Source organism: Choloepus didactylus, chromosome 20 (genome assembly GCF_015220235.1).
Source record: "Choloepus didactylus isolate mChoDid1 chromosome 20, mChoDid1.pri, whole genome shotgun sequence".
Lineage (NCBI taxonomy): Eukaryota > Metazoa > Chordata > Mammalia > Pilosa > Megalonychidae > Choloepus > Choloepus didactylus.
In genome coordinates, this window is record NC_051326.1 from 27944354 (window position 1) to 27968858 (window position 24505).

Sequence of the window (24505 nt, forward strand, 5' to 3'; positions counted from 1 at the left end):
TACCATCATTGACCACTCTGGGTTTTGCTAAGTTATACAATCCCTGTCTTTATCTTCTAACTTTCCTTGTGGTGTTGTACATGCCCCTAGTCTTCCTCTTTCAACCATCTAATTGAACTCAGCATAATGTCTACTGTCTACCATTATGTCTTTTGGATTTTATATGTCTTTTGGATTTTATATGTCATATCTTATTTTATTGTATTTTTATTTCTTCTCTCTCCCTTTTTACCCTTGCTAATAGTCTTCATTTCTACATTCTTCTCCTTGTTTTTCCTATCTGCCTGCAGTGTGCCCTTTAGTATTTCTTGTAGAGCAGGTATCTTGTTCACAAACTCTCTCAGTGTCTGTTTGTCTGAAAATATTTTAAACTCTCCCTCAGTTTTGAAGAACAGTTTTACTGGATATAGAATTCCTGGTTGATAGTTTTTCTCTTTCATTATCTTAAATATATCATACCACTGCCTTCCTGCTTCCATGATTTCCACTGACAAAACCACACAGATTATTATCAAGCTTTCCTTGTATGTGGTGGATCACTTTTCTCTTGCTGCTTTCGAAATTCTCTCTTGGTCTTTGATGTTTGATAATCGATTATTAAGTGTCTTGGAGTGGGTCTATTTGGATCTATTCTTTTGGGGGTATGCTGCACTTATTGGATCTGTAATTTTACATCTTTCATAAGAGATGGGAAAATTTCATTGATTGTTTTCTCCATTATTCTTTTTGTCCCCTTTCCCTACTCTTCTCCTTCTGGGACACCATGACATGTGTATTTGTGCTTCATGTTGTCCTTCAATTCCCCGAGACCCTACTCATATTTTCCCAATCTGGTATGTGTGTGTGTGTGTGTGTGTGTGTGTGTGTGTGTGTGTGTGTGAAATATCCAATGTCCTGTCCTCTAGTTCATGAATTCTTTCTTCTGCCTCTTCAAATCTGCTCTTGCATGTCTTCATTACATTTTTCTTCTCTTCTATTGTGCCTTTGATTCCCATAAGTTCTGCCATTTGTTTTTCCAAGATTACAAATTCTTCTTTATGGTCATCCAGGGTCTCCTTTATATCCTTCATCTCTTTTGCCACATTTTCCTTCAGCTCATTGATTTGATTTAGAAGATTTGTTTCAACATCTTTAAGTAGTTTTTTTTTAATTCATTTTATTGAGATTTATTCACATACCATGCGGTCATACAAAACAAGTCATACATTTGATTGTTCACAGTACCATTACATAGTTGTGCATTCATCACCAAAATCAATCCCTGACACCTTCATTACCACACACACAAAAATAACAAGAATAATAATTAAAGTAAAAAAGAGCAATTAAAGTAAAAAAGAACACTGGGTGCCATTGTTTATTTGTTTGTTTGTTTGTTTTATTCCCCCATTTTCCTACTCATCCATCCATAAACTAGCCAACGGGGAGTGTGGTCCACATGGCTTTCCCAATCACACTGTCACCCCTCATAAGCTACATTTTTATACAATCATCTTCAAGATTCATGGGTTCTGGGTTGTAGTTTGATAGTTTCAGGTATCTACCATCAGCTACCCCAATTCATTAAAACCTAAAAAGGGTTGTCTATATTGCGCATAAGAGTGCCCACCAGAGTGACCTCTCGGCTCCTTTTGTAATCTCTCTGCCACTGAAGTTTATTTCATTTCCTTTCACTTCCCCCTTTTGGTCAAGAAGATGTTCTCCATTCCACGATGCCGGGTCTACATTCCTCCCCAGGAGTCATGTTCCCCGTTGCCAGGGAGATTCACTCCCCTGGGTGTCTGATCCCACGTAGGGGGGAGGGCAGTGATTTCATCTGTCAAGTCGGCTTAGCTAGAGAGAGAGGGCCACATCTGAGCAACAAAGAGGCATTAGGGACGAGGCTCTTGGGCACAATTATAGGGAGGCCTAACCTCTCCTTTGTAGCAACAGTCTTCCCAAGGGCAAGTCCTGTGGTAGAGGGCTCAACCCATCAAACCACCAGTCCTCTATGTCTGTGAGCACATTAGCAACCTTCGAGGTGGGGCAGCCCAATACCTCTGCATTCTCCACCAGCTCCTCAAGGGGGCTCTGCATATTTTTTCCTTGTTTTTTATTTTTTTAATTAACTCTTTTTTCTTAAAATTAACTATATAAAAAATAAAATAAATTTAAAAAATTTAAGAAAACATACAATAAAAAAACATTTCAAACAGACCATAACAAGGGAGTAAGAAAAAGACAACTAACCTAAGATAACTACTTTACTTCCAACATGTTCCTACTCTACCCCAAGAAAGTAACCTAACATAGCAACATTTCTGTGAACTTGTTCCTACTATATCCTTCAGAAATTAACAGACCATAGTCATTCCTGGGCATTCCCAGAACATTAAATTTACCCACAATAGCTTATCTGTTCTTATTGGATTATCGTTCCCCCTTCCTCAGTTGCTCTCTATCACTAGTTCCTCTACATTCTACATTATAAACCATTTGTTTTACATTTTTCAATGTTCACATTTGTGGTCGCATATAATATTTCTCTTTTTGTGCCTGGCTTATTTCGCTCAGCATTATGTCTTCAAGGTTCATCCATGTTGTCATGTTTCACGAGATCTTTCCTTCTTAGTGCCGTGTAGTATTCCATCGTGTATATATACCACATTTTATTTATCCACTCATCTGTTGAAGGACATTTGGGTTGCTTCCATCTCTTGGCAATTGTGAATAATGCTGCTATGAGCATTGGCAGATATCTGTTCGTGTCACTGCTTTCAGATCTTTTGTGTATATACTAAGAAGTGCAATCACTGGATCAAAGGGTGACTTTGTATCTAGTTTTCTAAGGAACTGCCAGACTGACTTCCAGAGTAGCTGAACCATTATATAGTCCCACCAACAATGAATAAGAGCTCCAATTTCTCCACATCGTCTCCAGCATTTGTAGTTTCTTGTTTGTTTAATGGCAGCCATTCTAATTGGTGTAAGATGGTATCTCACTGTGGTCTTAATTTGCATCTGTCTAATAGTTAGGGAAGCTGAACATTTTTTCATGTGTTTCTTGGCGATTTGTATTTCCTCTTCAGAGAACTGTCTTTTCATATCTTTTGCCCATTTTATAATTGGGCTGTCTGTACTATTGTCATTGAATTGTAGGATTTCTTTATATATGCAAGATATCAGTCTTTTGTCAGATACATGGTTTCCAAAAATTTTTTCCCATTGAGTTGGCTGCCTCCTCACCTCTTTGACAAATTCCTTTGAGGTACAGAAACTTCTAAGCTTGAGGAGTTCCCATTTATCTATTTTTTCTTTTGTTGCTGTGCTTTGGGTGTAAAGTCTAGGAAGTGGCTGCCTAATACAAGGTCTTGAAGATGTTTCCCTACATTACCTTCTTGGAGTTTTATGGTACTGTCTTTTATATTGCAATCTTTTATCCACTTTGAGTTAATTTTTGTGTAGGGTGTGAGGTAGGGGTCCTCTTTCATTCTTTTGGATATGGATATCCAACTCTCCCAGCCCCATTTGTTGAAGACTGTTATGATCCAGTTCAGTGACTTTGGGAGCCTTATCAAAGATCAGTTGGCCATAGATCTGAGGGTCTATCTCTGAATTCTCAATTCGATTCCATTGATCAATATGTCTATCTTTGTGCCAGTACCATGCTGTTTTGACAACTGTGGCTTTATAATAAGCTTCAAAGTCAGGGAGTATAAGTCCTCCCACTTTGTTTTTCTTTTTTAGAGTGTCTTTAGCAATTTGAGGCATCCTCCCTTTCCAAATAAATTTGATAACTAGCTTTTCCAAGTCTGCAAAGTAGTTTGTTGGAATTTTGATTGGGATTGCATTGAATCTATACATGAGTTTGGGTAGAACTGACTTCTTAATGACATTTAGCCTTCCTGTCAATGAACATGGAATATTTTTCCATCTTTTAAGGTCCCCTTCTGTCTCTTTTAGTAGAGTTATGTAGTTTTCTTTGTACAGTTCTTTTATATCTTTGGTTAAGTTTATTCCTAGGTACTTGATTTTTTTAGTTGCTATTGAAAATGGTATCTTTTTCTTGAGTGTCTCTTCAGTTTGTTCATTTCTAGCATATAGAAACATTACGACTTATGTGCATTAATCTTGTCTCCCACTACTTTGCTAAATTTGTTTATTAGCTCTAGTAGCTGTATCGTCAATTTCTTGGGGTTTTCCAGATATAAGATCATATCATCTGCAAACAATGACAGTTTTACTTCTTCTTTTCCAATTTGGATGCCTTTTATTTCTTGGTCTTGCTGGATTGCCCTGGCTAGCACTTCCAGCACAATGTTGAATAACAATGGTGACAGTGTGCATCCTTGTCTTGTTCCTGATCTTAGAGGGAAGGCTTTCAGTCTCTCACCATTGAGTACTATGCTGGCTGTGGGTCTTTCATATATGCTTTTTATCATATTGAGGAAGTTTCCTTCAATTCCTACCTTTTGAAGTGTTTTTATCAAAAAGGGCTATTGGATTTTGTTGAATGCTTTTTCAGCATCTATTGAGATGATCATTTGGTTTTTCTCTTTTGATTTGTTAATGTGTTGTAACACATTAATTTTCTTATGTTGAACCATCCTTGCATGCCTGTAATGGACCCCAGTTGGTCATGGTGTATGATTTCTTTAATGTGTCTTTGCATTTGGTTTGCAAGTATTTTGTTGAGAATTTTTGCATCGATATTCATTAGGGAGATAGACCTGTAGTTTTCCTTTTTTGTAGCATCTTTGCCTGGTTTTGATATTAGATTGATGTAAGTTTCATAAAATGAGTTAAGTAGTGTTCCATTTTCTTCGATGTTTTGAAAGAGTTTAAGTAAGATTGGTATCAGTTCTTTTTGGAAAGTTTGGTAGAATTCCTCTGTGAAGCCATAAGGCCCTGGGCATTTATTTGTGGGAAGCTTTTTGATGACTGATTAGATCTCTTTGCTTGTGATTGGTTGAGGTCTTCTGTTTCTTCTCTGGTCAGCCTAGGTTGCTCATATGTTTCCAGGAAGTTGTCCATTTCCTCTACATTATCCAGTTTGTTGCCATACAGTTGTTCATAGCATCCTCTTATAATTTTTTAATTTCTTTGGGATCCACAGTAATGTCACCTTTCTCATTCATTATTTTGTTTATATGGGTCTTCTCTCTTTTTGATTTTGTCAGTCTAGCTAGGGGCTTGTCAATCTTGTTGATCTTCTCAAAGAACAAACTTTTGGTGTTATTTATCCTCTCTATTGTTTTTTTGTTCTCTATATCATTTATTTCTGCTTTAATCCTTGATATTTCTTTGCTTCTACTTGGTTTAGGATTGGTTTGCTGTTCATTTTCTAGCTTCTTCAGTTGATCCATTTGTTCTTTGATTTTGCCTCTTTGTTTGTTTTTAATATGTGCATTTAGTGCTATAAATTTCCCCCTCAGTACCATTTTTGCTGCATTCCATAGGTTTTGGTATGTTGTGTTCTCATTTTCATTCGTCTCTATATATTTAGCAATTTCTCTTGCTATTTCTTCTTTAACCCACTGATTGTTTAGAAGCATGTTGTTTAACCTCCAGGTATTTGTGAATTTTCAAAGTCTCTGATGGTTATTGACTTCTAATTGTATTCCATTGTGGTCAGAGAATGTGCTTTGAATAATTTCAGTTTTTTTAAAATTTATTGAGGCTTGTTTTATGTCCCAGCATATGATCCATTCTGGAGAAAGTTCCATGAGCACTAGAGAAGAATGTGTATCCTGGTGATTTGGGATGTAATGTTCTATATATGTCTGTTAAATCTAATTCATTTATCAGATTGTTTAGGTTTTCAATTTCCTTATTGGTCTTCTGTCTGGTTGATCTATCTATAGGAGAGAGTGATGGGTTGAAGTCTCCCACAATTATTGTGGAAACATCAATTGCTTCTTTTAGTTTTGCCAGTGTTTGTCTCATGTATTTTGTGCCACCTCGATTGGGTACATAAACATTTATGATTGTTATTTCTTCTTGTTGAATTGCCCCTTTTATTAGTATGTAGTGGCCTTCTTTGTCTCTCATAACATCCTTGCATTTAAAGTCTATTTTATCTGTGATTAATATTGCTACTCCTGCTTTCTTTTAGCTGTAGCTTGCATGAAATATTTTTTCCATCCTTGCACTTTCAATTTCTTTGTGTCCCTATGTCTAAGATGAGTCCCTTGTATGCAACATATTGATGGTTCATATTTTTTGATCCATTCTGTGAATATATGTCTTTTAATTGGAGAGTTTAATCCATTTATGTTCAATGTTATAACCATGAAGGCATTTCTTGAATCAGCTATCTTATCCTTTGGTTTATGTTTGTTGTATATATTTTTTCCCTCTCTCTATTAATGTCCTTTAATGTACCCATATTGTATCTCTTTAGTATTGAACCTTTCTTCATGTCTCTCTCTCCTTTCTTTGTTTCTTTGTTGGTCGGGCTCCCTTTAGTATCTCAAGTAGGTCTCTTGTTAGCAAATTCTGTCAACATTTGTTTGTGAAAAATTTAAGCTCTCCCTCAAATTTGAAGGAGAGCTTTGCTGGACAAAAAATTCTTGGTTGGCAATTTTTCTCACTCAGAATTTTAAATATGTCATGCCACTGCCTTCTTGCCTCTATGGTGGTTGCTGAATAGTCACTACTTAGACTTATGCTATTTCCTTTGTATGTGGCAAATTGCTTTTCTCTTGCTGCTTTCAGAACTTGCTCCTTCTCTTCTGTATTTGACAGTGTGATCAGAATATGTCTCAGAGTGGGTTTATTTGGATTTATTCTATTTGGAGTTCGCTGGGAATTTATGATTTGTGTATTTATGGTGTTTAGAAATTTGAAGTTTTCCCAACAGTTTCTTTGAATGCTCTTTCTAGACCTTTACCCTCCCCTTCCCCTTCTGGAACACCAAAGAGTCTTATATTTGGATATTTTATATTATCTATCATATCCCTGAGGTCCATTTCAATTTTTTTGATTTTTTCCCCATGCCTTCTTTTGTCCTTTCATTTTCCATTCTGTCATCTTCCAGGTCACTGATTCGTGTTCAACTTCCTCTAGTCTTGTACTATGAGTATCCAGAATCTTTTTAATTTGGTCAACAGTTTCTTTAATTTCCATAAGATCATCTATTTTTTTTTATTTACTCTTGCAATTTCTTCTTTATGCTCTTCTGGGGTCTTCTCGATGTCCTTTATATCCTGTGTCATGCTCTTCTTCATGTCCTTTATATCCTGTGCCATAGTCTCATTGTTCATCTTTAGTTCTTTGATTAATTGCTCCAAGTACTGAGTCTCCTCTGATCTTTTGATTTTGGTGCTTGGGTTTGGGTTATCCGTATTGTCTGTTTTTTTTCATATGCTTTAAAATTTTCTGTTGTTCTTGGCCTCTTGGCATTTGCTTAACTTGATTGGGTTATTTTAGGATTTGTAGACTGATTAAAACCCTTATCTCTAATTTGTCAGATCTACAGCTTCATGGAGTACACTTTCTCTAACTACCAGCCGGTGGCATCCGCGAGCCACCTATTCCCCTTAAGCCAGTTCTCCCCCGCTTTGTCTTTGTGGTGAGTGGGAGTGTGAGTCTTGTGGGGTCCAATTGGTGTACCAAGCTTGCACGTGTAGTTGGTGTTGCCTGTCCTGTATACAGGGTGTCTGGGTGGTCGGGGATGGGGGATGGCTCTAACAATCAAATCTTGGTGTTCCTGGAAATTTAAAGCTGCTGCAATAGTCTAATCCTTCAGTTCAGTCCTGCCACAGTTTGTCTCTGCCACTGACCCACAAGTCCTTGGTATTGGCGTATGGCCCCTGAGACTTGTGAGTGGATCCCTCTTCCAGGCTATGCACCCCCAGGTTCTCTGTTGAGGGGTGACTGTGCTATGTCACAGGTGAGCGCTGCCCCCCAGGGTGGTTCTGGGCTGCAGGGCTGTGTAGGGAGGCTCCCAATCTGCTGAAAGGATGGTTGAATGGGGCATGTTAATTCACACTGCTCTGCCTTCCCAACTCAGGGACAACCAGCTGAGGGTGCAGGGAAGGCTAATGTCCATGCCTGATTTTGTGCTGTGTGCATGTGTTATTGGAAGCACTTCCCATCACATTGGGTTGTCTGGGGCAGCTCTGAGCTGTGGGGCTGGCGAAAGGCAGGAGGATTTCCTGTCCACTGGGAAGATGGCTGTGAGAAGACACCTCCCCTTTTTTGGGAAGTTGTGGTGTTTAGTGAATTTTCTCAGCCACTGGACTTATTGCCTTGTGTCTCAGAGCTCTCTTAGTTCTGCTCTTGTCTTGACTTGCCCAAATTGCAAGTCTTTGAGGCTTTCTGTATTGCGTTTCTTAGAGTAATTGTTTTAGAAAAAGAGAAAAAGATTAAAAAAATAAAAAAAGGGGATAGTCCCTCCTAGCAGAGCTAATGGGTTATTGAAATGCTAGGAGACAAGGCAATTAGGGCCATTAAGGAACGGTCCAGGGGGCAGAGAAACCAGTTTTTCTTCTGGATTTGCACATGAGCCTGACTCTGCCTGAGCTCTGCCCTTTCCTGTTCTATGTTCACCAGAACTCCAAAAAGCCTCCGCTTTTATTTTTGGGTTTTCCTTGCTGTTTTTGCTGTCCCTATCTCCTCTCCGCCAGGCTGGCTGCTCCCAGATTCTCCGGTGTCTGGTCTCTATCTATGATTGGAGTTTGGATCAGTAGAATGAGTTTCCAATTAAGAGCCACAACTGCAGTTCTCCCTCCTCGTTCCCAGTGCTGACAGCCCCTCCTCCCATGGGACTGAGCCTGGCAGGGAGGGGCGCGGGTCCCTTGGCCGCAAAAACTTACAGATTTCGCTGATCTCAGCAGTTCCACGTGTTCATGAGTGTTGTATGAAGTATGCCCAAAGTCAGATTGCTCTGTGGTGTCTGGTCCATGCACTTCCTGGGTTTCTACCTACTTTCCTGGAGGAGTAACTAAAACGTACACCTCACCACTCCGCCATCTTGCCCCGCCTCCTAAGTAGTTGTTTTAACTCCTGTATCTCACTTGAAGTGTTTGATCCCTTGACTGGGCCATATCTTTGTTTTTCCTTGTGTGAATCATAATTTTTTTTGGTCTTGGCATCTGATTTCCTTGATTATACCAATCACATTTTCCCAGACCAGAGAAGCACAGATCTCAGCATGAGGGTGTAGTCAGTATCAAGTCTCCTGGGAGGCCTCTAGGCTCCGTGCTTTTCCTATCCTTCCCAGCAGGTGGTGCTTGTCAGCTCACAGTTCCCCACCAACATAGACAGGTGTGGTGCCTTTAATTTTCAGCAGACCCTGCTCTTGCCAGGGACCTAGGGTGAGCCAGAAGCCAAGCTTAAGCTATTTATGTTTTTTGTTTTTTGTTGTTTTTTTTCTTTTTCCTCAGGCCCTGGGGTCTTAATTCTCTGAGGGAGGGCAGCCACTTGAGCTGAGCCCTCCTCCCATTCTTAGGGAAGATAGCCCTTTAGAGAATTAACACCTTCACTTGACTTCTTCCTTTGTCTCTTTATCTTAACTTCACTCTTTCCTTCATTAGTGCTGACAATTGAAAATGCCTGAGGCTTTCTCCAATGAGCTGCTTAAAATGAGAGAAAAAAAGAAAACAATAAAGAAATCCCCTTTTCAGAGCCAGTCCCCAGCCCCCCAATTTTGGGTGGGAGGGGCCCTATGAGGTACCTCCATGGGAAGCTTGGCAGTGCCCAGGGGTGTGAATACCCAGGTAGCAGGTGAGCAAAATCAGCCTTCCCCAGTCAGGCCCTGTACCGGGTTCTTTAAAATACACAGTGAAGAGAGCATTCAGGTAAAGGAGAAATCTATAGATGGTCAAAGGGAGGCTTTGCTGCCCTTTATCGACAATTCAAAAGAATAAGTAAACATTATAGTATCACCTTGTGTTTTCAGTCCCTTTGAGAATGAATTAAGTTTCAGAAGGCTCATCAGAGTGGACTGCCCACCCTTCTCTTGGAAGGACACAAGGTATCTGCTTGGAGAAGGGTGGTCCTGTGTGCCTGCTGTACCTTCCCCTGGGCAGACATGGTGGGGAGATGGCACACACTCTTCACCCATCCCCGCATCTGGGGCTGAGTTCAAGGGCAGCCCCCTCTCTGTCCTTTCTCAGCACAGGTAGGGGCCAGATGGCACAATTTTTGAGAGATATTTCTCATGGAAAATCGTGAACATTACATGGGCTGTTGGGTAGCAATGGGACTTCGTTATTTCTACAAAACGTATTCACACATCTTGACTTAATTGAAAGAGACTCTTAACACTCATGGCTTATTTTCATATTTTTTCCCCCAAAAGACAAGAGAAAAAAAATTAAATGTATTGTGCTTGTTAGAGGAGCATGGATTCAAAATGGGGAGATGGACCATGGCTTCTCCTGAACTGCCTTGCAGTTTGACCAGTGGCTGTCTAGGAAAACCCAGAACTCACCACCCAAGCGAGGAGGCCGAGCTGCAGAAGTGAGTGGGGAGAACCCCCCACCACGCCCTGACTGTTGTCCTGCATGGGGCTGCCCTATGGCTGGGGTCAGAGGGCAGTGGGGGCTGCAGGTGGCATGACCCAGCTCCGTGGCCGAAGCAAAGCATCCACATCTGTGCAGACCCCATCGCCAGGCCCAGGAGCGGCTCAGTTCCAACACAGAGCAATTCCCAAGGATTTCTGAATTTTACCAAAGGCCATGCCACTTGTGTCATTTCCTATTTTTCTCTGATGCTTTTCTTCCAGCTAGAGGCCAGAGAGGCGGCAGAAACGGGAGAAAACATGGATGGTGGTTTTCCCGTTCTGTCTCCTCCAGGGCATGCTGCTCCTGACTCAGGATGCAGGAAGGAATTGAGGTGGATGGGGTGAGGCTGGAGGCCAGGATCACATGGAGTGGGGAGAGGAGTAAGGCTGTGAACTTGGGCAGCGCAGAGGAAATGAGAGGACGAGGTGGCTGGGGGAGTAACGGTGGGCGGAAGCCTTGTGACTTGGTGAATAAATATAGAGAGAAGCAGCCAGGCTAGCGAATTTACTACGGGTGTTAGCAGAACATCTCATCACCTTTGCAATTTTCTATTGCTTAGAAACAAGTTCCCAGTTCTGCCCACAGCCAGGGGTGGGGACAGCACAGGACGATGGCTTATCAGGGGTCACCTTCTATGGGTCTGCTGCATGTACTAGTTTACAATTAGAAGAAAATTTAGGAAAAATTCACTGGGGACTGATAAAGGAAATATGTACAAGTTGAAGCAAGAGAATAGGGATAGAACTTTTTCTAAAGCACATTGAAAAACATATTGTATAGAACCTTTAAAATGAAATATTCCTCCACACACCAACTAGAGGCACCTCCAGGATGCTGAATCAGCCCCGTCTGAAGTCCTGCCATATTCTGCTTTCTAAGTGGCCTGAGGGTGGCGTAGATCCAAGGGCCACAAAGGAGAGAAAAGTAGGCAGATATTTGGAGTAGACAATGTGAAAAGAGTCAAAGTAATGATCAGGTGTAGAATTTGATTATTTTTCCCCGTTAAATCATTGCTCTATTTTCCTGAGATTTCTTTTTTTGAATAAAGGAAAGTGAGATCATTACAGCAGCAATGATTATTGACCCAACCCACAGGACAACAGTAGGCGTAGGGAGGGGATTTCCCCACAGGAAACTCCAAGGTTAGGAGCTGCAAGTTCCCAATTTCCCCTGGCGACTGAGTGGCTTCGCCTGTGTCACTTCCCTTTTCAGCAATCCTCCCTCCCAGGGTGATGGCTTTCCTCCCTGGGGAGGCCTGGAATGTTCTGCCAGGCTTCTCTTCCCACCAGCCTGCAGGACCCTGAAGCCACAGTGCGCACTTGCTTTGTCCCGGCCCCAGCACATCCCTGTCGTCTCTTCCATCTCACTCCTGAGGCTGTTTCCCTGTCAAGGAGGCAGGACAGTTTCAGAGGAAGAAGTTTTTAGGAGACCCACAGTTCTGCACATCTCCATTGCCTCCTAATCTCCTTTCCCATCTGAAGTGTACCTTGAGGGATGTGTCAGAAAAGCAGGCCTGGGGGGGTTTAGGGGAGCAGGGGGACAGCCACGTCTGCACAGAAAGGCACGTGGGTGGTGCTCAGGACACAATAAACTCTGGGGTGTGGTGGTGCCATATTCTAATTCTTCCAAAAGTGCCAGCAGTCACACCCACCACTTCTGCACATCAGAGCTAAGGCTAACATAGGACAAAAGAAAACAGGCTTCATGCTACTACATTATCCATCTTGACCTCCTGAAGGCTCTGACCTCATGGGACTCAGGGACCACTGGGAGTCCTTAGCCCATATTTTAGGACCCCTGGTTTAGCACAACAGCCTTTGGGTGCAGGGACTGGAGAAACTGAGGCCGTTGCTATCTCTGGCCCATTATCATTTGACCTGAGGGGAGGCAACTAGATGAAATCTTGGGCAGCAAGGACCACATCCCCCAGCATTACTCCCTCAATGAAATTATTCTGATACTGGAATACATGGTGAAAACAGGGCTGCAATGTTACTGAGTTTTTAAAGAAATTAAGACAAAGTGATCCAAGAAAAGGAGACTAATTGACAACCACTGTCATGTTATTTAGAATCAGGAGTTTGCAGCAGAGGATTAGCATAGCAGGCCGGGGTCTGCTGTCTTCACAACAGTCGGGGTGAGAAGCTGGCACTTTACTGGCCTCGGGGAACTTGGATTTCAGGAGGTTCTCCCAGTTCCCGGACTGAATACATGGCTCACTGTAGTGGGCTGTATTGTGTCCTCCCTAAAGAGGTGTTGGAGTCTTATCCCCCGGTAGGAGCTTATTTATAGGGAGGATCTTTGTAGATGGAATGAAGTTAGAATGAGGTCCTCCTGAACTGGGGCTGGCTGTGTCCATATGACTGGTGTCCTAAAAGAGCCCCACGTGGCTTCATTTTATTTGCTGAGGGACGTATGCGCTCCTGTGACTGCTCACGGGACAGAGGGAGTATAAGGAAGTCTGCACATGGGATGCTGTAGACTCTACCCTCTTTTTTCCTGTAGGATCCAGCCTTTCTATGTCATTGTCAGAAATCCTACCAAGCGTACAACCACATGCTGTGTCCCACAAGTCATCATAACGAATCTGTGAACATGGGGAGGGTTTTGAGGCCATCTCAACATAGATTCTTGTGCTAGGTCTTTGTGCAGAAGTCAGATGCCTGCAGAGAGGCTCAGCCCCTCAAGTGGGCCATGCTGACCCCCAGAGGCAGCTCCGGGCTCAATCACAGACCACTAGAAATGAGACCAGCCCTCCAGTCCAACCAAGCAAACGCTGAATAGAAATCTTGCCGACCTCCCACACTTTCTCCTGCCCATCATGGCAGACGTGGGAACAGACCACCACCCTCTCCCAGAGCAGACGGGCCTGTGGTGGCAGCTGCTCACGGGGCTCTCGGTGATCTGTGTCCTGGTGTTCATGCCCTTTTGGAATCCCTTCCCCTTGTTGTGGGCCAGAACTAGTTAATTCTCCGTGGATATTTTCATGTTTCTATATTGTCAGAGCTTTCTGGGCAAAGATTGCCGGTTGTTTTGGTTAAAGGAAGTTTATGTAAATGCAACTTGCAAGCTCCACTGTGCATTGCTCTGGAGAGAATTAGAGAACATCACCTCCCCCAGAGCCATTTTTGCTCACATGCCAAGGATAGTATCGTACAGTGTCACCTTTCTTATCTAATCTGGAGACAATTGCTTCCATTCTGGGGCAGAATTCTCCTCCTTCTCCTCCTACACAACAGAGGATCTATGTAAATTCTAGAATAAAGTATAAGGGGATTAGGGGCAGCTGTGACAACAATCCTACAGGAACTCTGAGTTTCATAATTGCAGAGTGCATTTCCAGTGGGACAAATTCCACTGTATGTACAGGTACACCTGCCCCTCATCCATACACCCCACTGGAAATTGGGGCATTGGGGATCAGAGCTAAGATTGCTCTGTGCCCAAATAATCTATTCATATTCTGTTAATGATTTGTGTATATGTGGTGTGCATATACACACATATAATCCCATATACATGTGTATTTATGAAGGTATGCACATACACACACACACATAACTCTGTCAGGCTAACTTGTTATGTCGCCAGTAGGACCTCTGTCCCATCACTGTTAGAGACCCAACACTAGCAAATAGAATAGGCAACAGTAATTTGAGTTCACCCTTGAGATTAGGCAACAAAGCTTGTGACTTCAGACCCCCTGCACTCTCTCTAGCTCCCCTTGCTTGTTTGCTCAGTGAAGCCGGCTGCTGCACCGTGAGCCAGACCGTGGACAAGCCCCAGTGCAAGGAATTGAGGGCAGCCTGCAGCCAACAGATCATGAGGAACAGAATTCCCCGACAGCCTCGTGTGCGCTGGCAGCACATCGTCCCTGCTCAAGCCCTGAAAGGAGAGCAGCCCCAGCACGCAGGCCAATGACAGCCTTGTGAGAGCCCCGGGGTCAGGGAATCCAGACCCTGAGAACCTGGAATAGTAATTGCTGTGGTTTCTATCCCCAGGCCTTAGGGTCATTTCTCACAGGGCAACGCACACTAACGCAGGCCCTTAGGGTCTGAGCAGGGCGCCCGGCACAAAAACCAAGATCGCTCAGAAATGGCAGGTGAACTAAAACCTGTTGACATCTGATGATTCATCAAACCCTCTCTCCTCTCTTAAGCTGTCCATCCTCCAACAACAATTTTCATTGAAAATGAAATGGAGGTCCGGACAGAGTTCTCTGCTCAGGGACAATCCATATGCTCTCACATCTGGGACCCATGTACATAATATTTCTTTTAATGTATTGATTAAAAAATAACAATAAATAAATAAATGACTAGATACCAATACCTAAGAGGGAACTTCTGGTTTCCTGAGTTGATTCTTTCCCTCCCCATCACAGCCGAGGCTGCCTGCCCTGTGTCTTTGCCTCGGGCACTTTCCAGAGCCCACAAGCTGCTCCTTACACGTCTCCTCTCCCAGGGTTTCCAGGGCTCCCAGCAGGTTGCTGTCTGCGGCATTGCCCCCTTTTGTTGAGTCACTTAACAATCATTTTGGAGACTCCTCTTTGAGCCACGCTGCCAAGCCTTGGCTACTTGGACCTCATTGTCCCTAAGCAGAACAGGGTCCCCGGAACCAAAGGGCCCTATGTTCAGAGAGGAAGAAATCACCATTCAGGGCTGTGGGGAGGAAAGTCCTGGACACGGTACACTTATTCAGGACACAATGCAGAAAGGGCAGAGGATCTTCCATGGGGCCTGGAGCCCAAGGGTAGAACTAATGATCCCCTATGGTGGGAAACCTGCTGCTCCAGTGCCCCTCCCTGCTTCCCCACCAACAGTGAACCAGCAACGGGGTCTGAGCCTTGACCGCGCCCAAGGTGTTGGGTCAAGGGCAACAGAGAATCCAGCCCTGGGAGCAGCTGGCAACCGACATGGGAGGCAGAATATAGGGAAAGAAACAAACCTATGGCCTGAGTCAGAGGGTGGGACAGACACTGCTGCACCAGGACTATAGGAAAGTCTAAAATCTAAACTTGGTCTGGGTTTCACACGAGGAAAGGGCCAGAACTGTAACAAATGCACCTAGTGGGGGAGCAAGGGCCTGGAGGAGGGAGGTCTCTGGCTCTCCACCCAGCTAGGCCTGGCTGACACTGGGGCAGGGCCAGAAGGAGACAAATGAACTCTGAGCAAAAACTGAACCTGCAAGACAGAGCAAAATCCCACCACCTCATGGGCCTGTAGAGGGGCTGAATGAGATGTGTGAATGCACTGGACACAGCCAACCAAAAACTATATGGGTAGCAAAAAATACTCTTCTCAATTTCAAATAGTCACATTAAAAAGAAGTTATTCTATAATCCAGTATACTTGATTCTTGATGATAATTGTATAACTATATAGCTTTTGTTGTGTGACTGTGTGATTGGGAAACCTTGTGCCTGACACTCTCTTTACCCAGTGTATGGACAGATGAGTAATAACACAATGACAAAAAATATATATAAATAATAAGAGGGATAAGGGATATGGGATGTTTTGGGTGTTCTTTTTTATCTTTATTTTATTTTATCTTTTTGGAGTAGTGAAAATGTCCTAAAATGAATTGTGGAGATGAATGCACAACTTTATGATGATACTGTGAGCCACTGATTACATACTTTCAATGTACTACATGGTATGTGAATATATCTCAATAAAATTGCATTAAAAAAGAAGAAGTTATTATAATTAAGTGGCATCGATTTAGCAATGTATTAAACTTAATATATAAAATATTTTCCTTTCATCATACTGTATACTCAATATACAAAAACTGATTAATGAGTGGTCTTATACTCTTTTTGTATTGAGGCTTTGAAATCTGATGTCTCATTTACCCTCATGGCACATCAAAGGTGGCAAGGCTACGTTCAGGGCCAGTAGTTGACACATCAGCGGCAACAGGGAGGCCAGTCAGGTTTGGGTCTCCTCTGCTAGTGATAGCGAAGGAGAAGGACAGAGAGATGGAGAATGCATTTAGAATACCAGGATCAGTACAGCAGGGGGCCAGGAGGAGGAATGTGAAGGAAGGATCTGGGGTCCTGTGACCCAGTGACCACCAGCTTATAAGGCCTAGCTTCCAGCGTCCCCTGCTCTGGTGGACCCTAACAGCCATGGGGGCAGCAGGGAGGACTCTACCTCATTCCCTCTGCTACACTGCACTGTCCTGGAAAAAACATTTACTTTCAATGATTTCTGCACCAGTCATTGGAACCAGCAGAATCCCTCTCCTCTGAGACCCCTGAGCCTTTACTTTCCTGCAAAATACAGTGGAGAGTGTCCTTGACCCTGGCCAGGAATCCTGGATTCCAGGACTGACACTGACAAGCAGCCAGCTGTGAGATCTGGGGCCCAAGACTTCCCCTTTCGGGACTGATGGAAACAGAGATCAACATGCACCCTGTATTGCCCACAGGCCTGGTTTGGTATTTGCCCACAGAGGCCTGAATTACATGCAGTACACTGCCCAGTTCTTTAGAGTTCCATTTCAGTTTTGACAACTGTATACACCCATGTAACCATCACCCAAATCAAGAGAGAGGACATCATCACCACCCCAGAAAGTACTCGCTGCCCTATTGACTCAATCCCTGCCCACCCCCAACAGAAGATGAGCAATTACTCACAGACCCTTTTGAGATTCAAATAGCAGAATGAGTCATCAGAAAATTGAAAAGGATTTTCTCCAAGAATGTGGGGGTTCTTTACTAATAATAAGTACCATTCATTATTTAAACCATTATTTAAGACAATAGGGTCAATAAGAAAATGAAAACATCAAGTAGTCTCAACTGAGGCTGAAATTGAAATTGGTGAAATTAAACACCAATTCTGATTTTTAAAACACCTCAGAACAGGATCCCTTAGTGTATAACCCAATTGGTCTCTGGAACAATGCATATCTCTGAGACACCTGAAACTCAGAGCTAGAGCTCAGCAGATATGAATGTCAGTATTAGCACATACAGCCACTGTTAAAAAAAAAAAAAAAAAAAAAAACTGAAAAAGAGCCCAGACTTCAATTAGTGATATGAATGAAGCAGGTCTGGTTAAGACCAGGGCAAATCGGGCTAAAGGGTAAAGGTCGAAACTGACTGTGTTTTAAAACTTCAACTTCCATATGAGACCAAGGGAAGAGATGTCTATTTGGTACAGGATCTGTATTTTCTAAACAGTACAACTCTACAGTCGGTTTGTTCAAACACCACAATTACATGGAACTTTGAATAGGAAGTGAGATACGGTAGGTTAGTATAGGCTAGAGTGAAATAGTGACACATCCCAAAGTAATTTGGGCAGATAATAAAAATATATTTACAGCCTCCCCTCCACCCAGCCCCGAGGAGCTGGGGGAAGGTGCAGAAGTGTTGGACTTCCTCACCTGGACTGGTGTTGATGTTGTCACAAACATTGGGACTGGAGGTTTGATGTGCTGAGCCCTCAATCATGGAACTTGCCCTTATGAAGCTCGTTACTGCAAAGGAGAGGCTAAACTTGCATATAATTGTGCCTAAGAGTCTCCCCCTGAGTACCTCTTTGTTGCTTAGATGTGGCCCTCTCTCTCTGTCTAATTGAGCCACCTTGGCAGATGAACTCACTGCCCTCTCCGTATGTGGGACCTGACTCCCAGGGTGTAAATCTCCCTGGCAATGCAGGCTATGACTCCTGGGGATGAATCTGGACCCGGCATCGTGGGACTGAGAGTATCTTCTTGACCGAAAGGGGGACGCAAAATGAGACGAAATAGTTTCAGTGGCTGAGAGATTTCAAATGGAGTCGAGAGGTCACTCTGGTGGACATTCTTATGCACTATAGATAACACCTCTTAGGACTACCAAACTCCAGCCCAGCAGTCTGGACTCCTGAAGACGATTATACAATAATGTAGATTACAAGGGGTGACAGTGTGATTGTGAAGACCTTGTGGATCACAACCCCTTTATCTAGTGTATGGATGAGTAGAAGAATGGGGATAAAAACTAAATGACAAATAGGGTGGGATGGGGGGGATGGTTTGGGTGTTCTTTTTTCACTTTTATTTTTTATTCTTATTCTGATTCTTTCTGATGTAAGGAAAATGTTCAGAAATAGATTGTGGTGATGAATGCATAACTATATGATCATACTGTGAACAGTTGATTGTATACCATGGATGATTTTATGGTATGTGAATATATTTCAAAAAAACTGAATTTAAAAAAAAAAAAAAAAAAAAAAAAACACCTCAGAACAGGAGTCTGCAGCCATAATGGGAAGGATTTCCCCGTGAAACCAAGGGCCAAAATTCTTCTTAATGGTGAAGCACTAGAAGTTTCCTCAAGAAAGTGAAATCAAGACTAAAGTACCTGCCTGCTCAAAGTATCATTGAACATTCTTCAAAACGTTCTCACCTACCAACCAAACATGAATCAAAGCTGAGAGTGCAACTCCCGGTATGGAGAAACAAACAAACAATCAATAGTTTAGGTATTATTTTTCTTTAAAAAACACTATCACTTGAATTAAATATTTAAAATGAAAATATATATAGGCAAATATTCGAAAACCATAGCAGAGTCCACCGGCTAGACAACATAATTATAAGAAAACCCAATAAATAATGGTTACAGACCACCTAAAATAGAAGGATAGTCATTGACAAGAAATGAGAAAAATATTTGTGATGGAAAACACAAAGTTAATTGAGTTATGAAAAGGTACTTCAATTGATGAATATTGTCTTCCTCAACTTGAATAGGGCTAAACATGAAATGATCTCCATCTTTCATAAATTAATTTACATATTTAAAGTTAAATCAATCAAAACTTCCGATGATTTTTTTGATGGGGAAGGGAAAATTATTAAATAATTTAAAATATTATCTAGGTAAAAATATAAAATTTTGAGAAAGAATAAGGAAAGTGTGTGCTCCATTGGATAGAAAAACAGACACATTTTGCAGAATATTGTATATAATATAACCTCTTGCAGGAAAACAAAGTACACAGGAATGCACAGGTGTAAAGTTTTCAGTGATGTATCATAAGAAATTGTCTACTGTAGTTTTCTTAAATAAAAAGCAATCAAGAGTCAGAGGAGGACTGGGGAACCTCTCTATTTCCTGAGTACTTTCCTATTCTGTCTAAAATGTCCACCTATGGATGTGCATAAACTTTTCTTTAAAAATATCAACACTAATGGATAAGGATGAATGATTATTGGCCATTTTTATCTGCTCTCAATTTAAAAAATGACCTTAATACAGAAAAGTTTAATGAAACAGGGAGTCCAGGGGGAAAGAAATCACCATCTCTATGAAAATGTGGCATTTAGTAAATGACAGACAAAAAGCAGTAGGAAATGGAAGAAAGGGTTGCAAAATGGTGTTGGATGAATGGTATAGTCACTAAGAACAATTCAGTGTAGCTCCTCACTTCCTTCCAGAGCAGAAAATGAGTTGCATTTTGATTATATAGCTTTAGGTTGAAAATCAACTCATTGAAAATATCCTCCTTAAGAAATTAGAGAAGGTCACCTATGTTTTGTTGGGAGAAGTACTTTTGAAACCTATGCACAATGAAAAAAATATTCATTTATATAAAAGATTGAATTTCACAAAATTTAAAGCTTCTGTACACTGAAATATTAGAAAAAATGAAAATAAAACCAAAAAATTAAGAATCTACTTACTGTATGAGAAAAAATGCCTGGCATGAGAACATGACTTCAGAGAAAGACACAAATGGGCAAGTCAAAAATTATAAGCAGTTTAAAAAGGGGGATTCAAACAGCTAATAAATATATGAAATATCAATCTGAAAATATAGAAATGTATAATTAAATCAACTTAATTCACCTGTTTAGCAAAAACCAAAACAAAAGTACACTCACTGTCAGATCAAAACTGGTGAACAGCTAGCTGGTAGGAAGCAATCCTCTGAGTGTGAGTGTGAGTGTCTGTGTGTGTGAGCACAAGCCTGGGAATGTGTGTGCACTCTCAGAAAGTTCTTCATCACATTGACACAGAATGCTATTTCTTCTGGAACGCCACCCTGCGAACATGATCAGAAATCCGGGTGAACATTTATTTCTACGTGTTTGCAAGTTCTCGGCCCTCTGATGCTGGTGAAGGGGATCCCTGGGGGAGGCGAGATGGGGCCATCTCAGGCTTAAACCAGCCTTGGCCCCTTGCCTTTGCCCATCTTGAGAATGCAGGTGATCTTCTTTACCCTCAGACGGGTTCCCCTAAGGTTTGCTCTGTGTATGTTGGGGTAGGGAGGATGAGGGTTTGGGGCCAAAGTCAGTAAAAGACAATGACCTGGAGAATGAAGGATCACAGCACAGAAAGCCCTCCCTAGAGTTTTGGGGGTAAAAGAGCAGGAGGTAAAGGGAGACTAGAGCAAGGGCAAACGCAAGGGCAATCCAGAGAAGATCAAGGGTGAGACTGGAGGATTGTGGAGGATTCAAACTGATGCTCACCGCACCTGTCGGCAAATGCTGGGCCACAACTTGCCCTTCCTTGTTTCCTCTTCCTGGTCACACCTCACACTCACACCATTGTAGACTTCAGAGACGGAGTCCCCAGTGAGGGGCAGAGCCAGGGCAGCACAAGGACACGGCTCAGAGCTCAGGAATCAGCTTGGCGCAGAGAGATGCTTTAAGGGGAGGGGCGGACTTTCTGTCCCAGGGTCTGGCTGGGGCTCCACCCCCAGAATTCTGCCGTTAGGTCAAGGATAGAGCAAACCCAGAAATAAAGGCAACCTGTGCAATGGTTTTGTGGTAGCAAGACCTGGAGATTTCGGGTTAAATCTTCTTCAAGAGAAGTAGCCTCAGATGGCAGGGTGTGTGGGTCTAAAGCGACTGAGGTTCAACGTGGTCTGGTCCCAGGACTCCGACAAGGCTATGGCCGCCTTCCCCCTACAAGGCCTTCTCCAGGTTCTGGTCTCGGAACCCATGCGTGTGCTGCCCTCTGCTGGCCGGTCGGCCTCCCTTCAGGGCGGCGGAAGCCCAGGTTCTTAGACTCCAGGGTAACAGGAGAGGCCAGTGGCAGGACCAGGAGGGGACAGCCCCAGAGGGGCAGCAAAGAGCGCCCCAGGGGAGGAGGGCAGTGCCGTGTCCTGAACCTCACATCAAGGGAAGGGACAGAGGTGGCTGCACACCTAGGCTCGCAGTGTCCCAGGAAGTGCAGAGGAGAGGGGGAGCCGGGTCACAGAGAACAGAGGAAGGGACATGGCTCTCCCAGGACTGGGTGCAGAAAAATGGGAGAAGTGTAGTGTAAAATAATTTTTTTTTTTTAGCAGAATCTGGAGACGAAAAACGGTAAGCATAAAAAAAAATGCCACATTGTAAACCACTATAGGGGAATTCTGCATTGGTATAAAGTGATTAGATCTTACCAATGCTTTCTTTACTATCTCCCTAGGAAAATCAAGCCAGCCTTCATTCTCCTCCTTAGGAGGCCAACAAGGCGTTTTATTGTGCTTCCCCAAGGCTATGTACATAGCCTGACCATCTGCTTCAGTCTTGTGGCAAAAGATTTGGCTAAGTGAAAAAGTCCTGTAAGTGTAGCTCTATTTCACTACATAGATAATGTCATGAATTAGTAACTTCAGTGTTGTATGATCGGATAAAACAAAACCATACCTTCTGCTGCAGTTGATAAGGTGAAATGTTTCTCTGCAAATGCCAAAGCAACTCATGGCTTTCTTGAGATTGTTGGAGTATCAGAGACCTTTTGTTCCTCACTTAACTCAAATGTTAAAACATTTGTATGTCTGGGAATGGGACACCTCCCAATGTGCTGTGTTTAAAAAGGACTAAAGGGCAATAGAACAGGCACGAGCACTGGAGGGCATAGATCCAGACCTGCCGTGTGAACTGGATGTAACCAACACTAATATTGGCTTTGGGTGTGGTCTGTGGCAGAAGCGACATTCTAAACTAATGTCCCTTGGCTTTTGTTCACAATTATAGAAAGGAGCTGAACTGAGATACAGTCCCCTAAAAAAGCAACTGTGTGCTGCATATAATGCCTATTTGCAAGTGAAGGAACTGATGCAAAGAAACCCAGTTGCCTTAAAAACGGCCATCCCTATTCAGGAGTGGATAATTAACATGGCATCTAAACCACACTCTGGCGGTGCCCATCTGAGCACACTAACCAAATGAAAAGCTTACCTGCTACCACACAGCATTTTCAATACCAGCCCCCTGAGTGCAAAAATGCATGAAATACTAACAATTGATTGTACGCTTTATATGACTGCATGGTATGTGAATATATCTCAATAAAATTGAATTATTAAAAAAAAATGCATGAGATACTGAGACCAGTGTCCTATTAGAGGATTCAACAGCTAAAGTTGCTGCACCTGCAGTAGCTGTTGAACTGCCTTGTACACTGATGGGTCCACTAGAGGGCAGCCTCCCACATGGACAACTGTGGCAGTGCAAGCCAGCAGTGACACTATATGGTGGGAGACTGGCACTATGCAGAAGAGTTAGTGGGCTAAATTAAGAGAAGTGTGGATGGTAATAGCGCATGAACCAGGAGGTGTGCTAACCATCTGTACCAACAGCTGGACTGCTTACAAAGGCCTTTCGACCTGGATGGCAACCTGGAAGCAGAAACAATGGACAACAATAGGTTGCCCCCTCTGGGGACAAGAAGTGTGGAAAGACATCTGGGATGCCTGCCGATGATGAAGGGTAACTGTTGCCAGCAGCTAGTGGACATCACTAGAGAGTGCCCTTCATGCTCCCTGCATCAACCACATGGGCTGGCACACCAGTTGTCCCCTTCCACTCTTGAGGCATGGACATAGCTACAAGACTTTGGTCAGCTTTCCTGGTGGGGAAGGCTAACCAGCTGACCACCATCCATTGTGATGACCCAAGCCTGGGCTACAGCAATGGACTAAAAAGCTCTCTCAGGCATCAAGTTGCTTATATGCAATTCCAGGGGCTGCTGCACCTGCCCCCATTGAAATGCTAATGGCGGGACCAATGCAAACCCTGAGAGTCCAAGTAAAAGGGTCAGCTGCTTAACAGCCCAAAAGGGGGAATGGTACTAACTTGTTGCCTGTGCCTCAGACCATACAAAATGGGGAAGTTGAGGTCCTTTGTCCTTGGTGCTGGCCTTTTCAGCCACATTGGTTCAGAATCCTAAGTCCCTGGGGAATACAAGTTACCAAAAATATTGTAATAAGACTAAATATCTGTTAAAATCTTTATCACCAATCCGGGGCCTCTACTCCCAAGGGAATGTTATACATGGCCACGTGTAACTGTCTCATGCTCAGACTTACAACTGATGTAATGGTAGAAAACTCTCCAGATTTGCAGAGGGAGAATGTCTGGTATTTAAAACCTTCCCATAGTGTTCCTCTGTCTGGTACCTTCCTATCAACCAATGGCTCTCAAGCATGTAATTACCCCTGATTCTTCCACATAAACATCTTTCTTTTTGCCCACAGCACACTAGCAAACACCGTTCTAGTCATGCCCACAGTCGAACTCAATGTTGGGTTTGCCAACTTCAGGCACTACCAGTCTTCCTTCGATTATGACCCTTGCGAATTGGGCTGTGTGGAGCACTGTGCTGGCCTGGCAGAATTCAATGCATCAAAAAACATGGATCTCTGTGGAAAGGATGTCTAGTGTTCTGATGTCTCTTATCCTTCAATGTCTGTCCTATGGTCAATGTAGTCTGCTGCATGGGGGCAGACTGTGAGGACCCAGGGCCTGGGGCCCTGTCCCCTTCACCATTATGAGACACATGACCAGGCAACGGGACCCTCTCCCCAGGGAGAAGGCATTAAAACTTCCCTCCCTAAACACTGCTATAACCAAATCTCACAAGAAATCCTGTTGTCAAAAAGTTTTATAAGGCCCCACCTCCACCCCACCCCCACTGGCACTCTTCCCTCTTTTTTGTGCAGTTCATTTTCCACTGCTGGCCACGACCATGAGACCGTCATCTCCTGTCAGTAAGTCCCAGTGAAACCCATGTC